The sequence below is a fragment of the Humulus lupulus genome, chromosome 9 (genome assembly GCF_963169125.1).
Source record: "Humulus lupulus chromosome 9, drHumLupu1.1, whole genome shotgun sequence".
Classification (NCBI taxonomy): Eukaryota; Viridiplantae; Streptophyta; class Magnoliopsida; order Rosales; family Cannabaceae; genus Humulus; species Humulus lupulus.
The window spans coordinates 25,458,596-25,464,901 of record NC_084801.1 but is presented as its reverse complement, the minus strand read 5'-3'; positions in this window follow the sequence as shown (position 1 = coordinate 25,464,901).

The following is a 6,306-nucleotide window of genomic DNA, read 5'->3' as shown; positions in this document are numbered from 1 at the left end:
CCCTTGAATAGAGATTCCTCACCAGGCTCGTCTACTGGTTATACTCCAGAGGATCGTCTTCGCCGCTTCAAGCAGATCCTCCCTCGCTCAGCCTTATATCTTCTCCACGAGGAACAGTTTCTTCGACAAGCTTCTCAGTCGACGATGAGGGTGAAGCAATCTAACAGGCTCCCTCAGGAACACGATCCGCAGGTTGCCCGTAGAGCAGTACAGAAGGTGGTAAAGCGCAATCAAACCCGCACTACCACAGCTTCAAGAAAGTCTTCTCTGAAATTTGCTACTGCGATCCAGGATTTGGCTGTCCAGAAGCCACGTGATGAGGGAGAAGAAGAACCCTCCTGGTTCGTTGCCGAAGCTTCAAAACTTAATCCCGCGCTATTCCAGAAACATATTGAAGCTTTAGGCTTGAGCGGGGCAAACGTGATGTGTCCGGGCTCGCATCAAAGAGCCAATAGGCCCGGGGGAAGGTACTGCGCCTGGTCCAGGCACCATGTGCATGCTGGAGCAACACTTCCGCTGCACATCTATTTCCGGTCTGTAGCAGACTACTTCAACGTCTCCCCATTTCAGATCACACCGAATGGGATTCAAGCACTCTCTGCGCTGTACATCCTTTACTTCCTGAATGGCTGGGACGAGCCCACCCCTCATGAGGTGCATTACCTGTTTGATCTTCGGACCAATCCTTCCCACAACAACTCAGGCTTCTTCCACTTCTATCACATGCACAGGGGAATTAAATATCTCAACGGCATCTCCCACAAATCAAACGCCGGGAAGTATCATAAGGAATACTTCCTCACATTGGATATTGAGGCCAACAACTTGGCTTTTACGCGCTCGGGTCCATTTGAGCGACCATTTCCTACTGAAGAGATGTTTAGGCGGGCCAAAAAGTTGGCTAACATGAGTCTTAAAGAGAAGGATGTGAAAAGGTTGGTCACGCTGGACCTTCTCCAGATGGTGGGTCTGGCGGTGGAAAGTACCACCGGGGAGAACGACACGCCTGGTCAGTCTAATGAGGGCACGGAGCAAATGACTGATCGGCCCTCTCCTGGGCCTTCTCCGCTTTCCCGTAGACCTGGCGACCTAGTCATTAGAGAGCCTGATCCTCAGCGCAGATCTACTATTCCCGCTCATCCTGGGAAAGGAAAAGCTATCCAGGTTGATGGGGAACTTAGCTCATCCTCGGACGACGAGGATGAGTTTCTTGATCAAATCCTCAACGCAGGTAACACATGTCTAGTGTAAATAGGAATATTTTCGATAATCGGTAATTAGAGAGTAACACAATTGTAGCATACACTTGTACACGTTTCATTATGTTTATTTCTCTAACAATCTTGTTTTTTTATCCTTTGCAGATTCAGACATGTTCAGAGATTGCGTTGCTTCAAAGAGGAAAACTGATGATGGAAGTGGCTCTATGCCTCCACAGAAGATTCAGAAGGTAGCACCGCCAAGTCAAGGGAGGCAACCTGAGGGACCGACTACACTTCCGCCATTGACCCCCTCTTCCCTTCCTTCTTCTGCGAGCCTAACTCCTACTCACCAGGGTAGTTCGAGTGAGATTTTTCGTGCTGGTAGCGACCTGGGCAAGGGGCTTCTTGAGGATATTGGTCGTGATGCATCGACGCTTCAAAGCCTAGACTCCTACCCTCGACTTAGTGTCGAAGTTGTCTTGAAGAGAGGACTCGCTCAATTGATGAAGGTAAGCATTTTTTCTTGAGACACTTTGTTATTAGTATTTTTACTTATACTAACCTTTTGTCTTCCATGTAGTCACTTGTCACCATTGGTCATGCTCAGCTCCGAGTCGTAGACTACAAGGAGTTGATCAAGGTGCAGAACGATCAACTGGTGGAGGCCAAGTCCAAGCTGGAGCAAGCAGAGAGAACTGTAGCTGAACGGGACGAGTCTCTCAAAAAGCAGGCTCAAAACAATGCTTCCTTGACAACTCAATTGGAGAAGCAATCCCTTGATATTAAAGAGTTAGTTCGAGACAATGAGAGGTTGATCAGCGAGAACGAAGAGCTGAAGTAAGAAAAAGAGCTTGACTTGATTCGCTTTGAGGAGGCCAGTTTTGACTGCTTTTATAAGGTCTGGAAGCTGAACAAGCCTCTTAATCTTGATTGTTTCTCCAAGGAGGCCCAGGCAGAGGATCTTGCCAGATGTGAAGCAAGGGCCGCTAAAGAAGCTGCCAATCTTCCTGCATTCACCCCCGCCTGCTCTACCTTATCATTCCGAGCGAGAGGAGCAGCTGATGCAGAGGAGAGAGTCGATCAACCCTCTAGAGGAGCTCGCCTGTGACTCCCTCTCGTAGTTCATCACAGTCTACTTTATTTTGTATTTTGTTGCTCGAACTAGTGAGCTATTTTGACATTTAGCACTTTACTCTTTCCTTGTTGACAACTTCAAACTTTTAAGTTTTTATTGTGCATAGCAAAGTTTTTAGATGCCTTTAGTTTCACATGAGAATTTAGTTTTTTAACTTAGAAATTTTTACCATTCCATAAGTTCACACTAAATATACTTCCTCATGCTCTTATTGCTCTAACTTTTTATGAGCATAAATTTCTTATTACACGAATATCAGTTTCTAACTTAAAATTTGAAAAATTCTAAGTTACTTAAGCTTTGTAAAACAAGTTAGCTTAATGGCTATTTTAGACTTCTAAACTTACAAGTCAGCCCAAAAACAAACATATTTGCTCGTGCTCTTACTGCCTGTGTTGAAATACATACCAGTATACCCTATGTGCCCCCCAAGTGATTGAGGGTTGATAAATCCTTGATCACTTACTACTTGATCGAATTTGTTCGAGTAGTTACTACTCGTGAAACACATAAAATATACGAACATATATCAGTAGTTGACCACTACAAAATATTATTTAAACATTGGTCCTTCATGTTATGATACCGACCAGTTGAACACTGTCCAGTATATATTTACACTTAGTTTTTAGAAGACCTGTTTTGTTTAAATCATTATGACAGTTGAACACTGCCAAGCAAAAATAATCAACACATATGCAAAGTTTGTAGCAAGGTGCGACCACGCTGCGCGTGGTCTCTTTTATTACTCGTAATAATAAATGACATAACGTGTCTAGCAACGAGTTCCAAACAAAATAACATTGTTCAAAATAATGTGACTGGGTAGCAAATAACCAGTTCACAAACAAAAAACTTAAATAAAAAGTTAAGCACTTGATACAAAGCTACTACTCTGCAAGTAGTATTTATTGATAATATTTTCTCAAGTGCTCGCCATTCCAGTAGTTTCTTATCAGCTCCCCATTCAACCGAGCAAGCTTGTAAGTGCCGGGCGGTAAGACTTGTTCAATTTGATACGGTCCTTCCCAGTTTGGTCCTAGCACACCAGCTGCTGGGTCTCTAACAAATACCTTCCTTAGGACCAAATCTCCAACCTGGAACTTTCGGTCCCGTACTCTGGAATTGAAGTAGCGTGTCACTTTTTGCTGATGAGCTGCTACTCTGAGGCTTGCTTCCTCTCTCCTCTCTTCGAGGAAGTCCAATGATTCTGCCAACAACTGATGGTTCTCCTCTTGGTTGTAAGCGGTCCTTCTATGGGATGGTGGGTCTATCTCCACAGGTAACATGGCCTCATACCCATATGCTAAGGAGAATGGGGTATGGCTCATTGCCGTCCGAGCGGTAGTCCTATATGACCAAAGGACCTCTGGTAACTTATCTGCCCAAGCACCCTTAGCTTGCTCTAGGCGCTTCTTTAAAGTGTCCTTCAATGTTTTGTTCACCGCTTCAACTTGCCCATTGGCTTGAGGATGGGCAACCGAGGAGAAACTTTTGGTGATGCCATGCCGAGTGCAAAAATCGGTAAATATGTCGCTGTCAAACTGGGTGCCATTGTCAGACACTATCTTCTTAGGCAGACCATAGCGACATATTATGTTTTTAACAACAAAATCCAACACTTTCTTCGATGTGACTGTGGCTAATGGCTCGGCTTCAGTACATTTAGTAAAATAATCTACCGCGACCACTGCGAACTGCACTCCTCCCTTTCCTTTGGGTAACTACCCGATCAGATCAATGCCCCACACTGCAAAAGGCCACGGACTTTGCATTTGCTTCAAAAGATTCGGGGGCGCTCTGGGTACTTTAGAAAATCTTTGGCATTTGTCACACCTTTTCACATATTCCATAGAGTCCTCGTTCATAGTAGGCCAGAAAAATCCTTGCCTCAAGATCTTTTTAGATAGACTCTGCCCCCCAGCATGATCTCCACAAAACCCCTCATGCACCTCAGCTAATAAGTTCTTTGACTGGTCGGGAGTTATGCACCTGAGGAGAGGTAAGGAGTATCCTCTCCTATATAACACTCCATCCACCATGGTGTATCTAGCAGCTTGCCTCATAACTTTCCTTGCTTCATTACGACCATCTGGGAGTGTCCCTTGCTCAAGGTAAGCAATGATGGGAGTCATCCAGGTGTCGACTATCGTAATCGGCATGGCCTCTTGTCTATCAATGCTTGGCTCTGCCAAGTACTCTACTGGAACTATATTCAGTGTTTCGGCATCTTTCGCACTTGCAAGCTTTGCTAGAGCATCAGCATTGGAATTCTGCTCCCTTGGTACTAGTTTGATGGTATACTCATCGAACTGGGCTAGCAAATCTTTAGTTTTGTTTAAGTATGCCACCATGCGTAGGCCCCTTGCCTGATACTCCCCCAATACTTAATAAACCACCAATTGAGAATCACTGTTTATCTCCACCGATCGGGCACGCACATCTTTAGCTAATCGCAAGCCTGCTAAGAGGGCCTCATACTCCGCTTCGTTATTAGAAGCATTAAATCCGAATCTTAGTGCGCAATGAATTCGGTGCTTCTCTGGAGTGACTAGTATAATCCCAGCTCCTGAATGGTGCTCGTTCGACGATCCATCAACGAAAAGTTGCCAAGCAGGAATTTCTTCCTTTAACCCAGTAACACTTTCCTGCTGGTTAGGGACCTCAACGATTCCGGTACACTCAGCGATGAAATCTGCCAAGGCTTGACCTTTAATAGCTGTCCTTGGTTGGTACTTGATTTCAAACTGTTCTAGCTCGACCGCCCATTTAAGTAGCTGACCAGACGACTCCGGCTTTTGTAAAACTTGGCGAAGAGGCTGGTCAGTGAGGACCTTGATGGGGTGTGCTTGGAAATACGGCCTCAACTTTCGTGACGCAAGTACCAAGCAGTAAGCCAACTTCTCAATCATGGGGTATCGGGACTCCGCTCCTACCAAACGCTTGCTAACGTAATACACTGGGTGCTGCACCTTATCTTCCTCACGTACTAAGGCAGCACTAACAGCGTGTTCTGTGACTGCTAGATACATAAATAGGTCCTCTCCATCAACTGGCTTAGAAAGAACAGGAGGTTGAGCCAAATGCTCCTTTATTGCCTGGAAAGCTTGTTCACACTCTGCCGTCCACTCGAACTTCTTGCCTCCTTTAAGCAGGTTAAAAAACGGGACGCACTTGTCCGTTGATTTTGAGACGAACCTGCTTAGTGCCGCAATCCGTCCAGTCATGCTTTGCACATCCTTTATTCTTGTGGGAGACTTCATCTCCATGAGAGCCTTGATCTTCTCAGGGTTTGCTTCTATTCCTCGGGAGTTAACAATAAACCCAAGGAATTTCCCGGAACCTACTCCAAATGAACACTTAAGGGGGTTTAACTTCATGTTATACTTCCTTAAGATTGCAAAGCACTCCTCTAAGTCTCCCACGTGCCTCCCAGCTTCCTTCGACTTCACCAGCATATCATCTACGTATACCTCCATGCTCTTGCCGATTAGGTCACAAAACATACCATTCACCAAGCGCTGGTAGGTAGCTTCTGCATTTTTTAATCCGAAGGGCATCACTCTATAGCAATAGAGCCCTATATCCGTTTGGAAGCTGGTATGCTCTTCATCAGGAGGATGCATGCTGATTTGGTTGTATCCCGAATATGCGTCCATGAAGGACAAGGTCTCGTGACCAGAGGTTGCATCCACCAACTGGTCTATTCTTGGTAAAGGAAAACAATCCTTCGGGCACGCTTTGTTTAGATCAGTAAAATCTACACAAGTCCTCCACTTTCCATTGGGTTTAGGCACCAAGACTGGGTTTGAAACCCAAGCTGGGTAGTATGCTTCTCTAATAAACCCGTTCTCCTTCAATCGCTCTACCTCCTCCTTAAGAGCCTTTGCTCGATCCTTGTCAAGCAACCTCCTCTTCTGCTGTACCGCTGGATACCTTTCATCCACGTTGAGCACGTGGCTGATCACA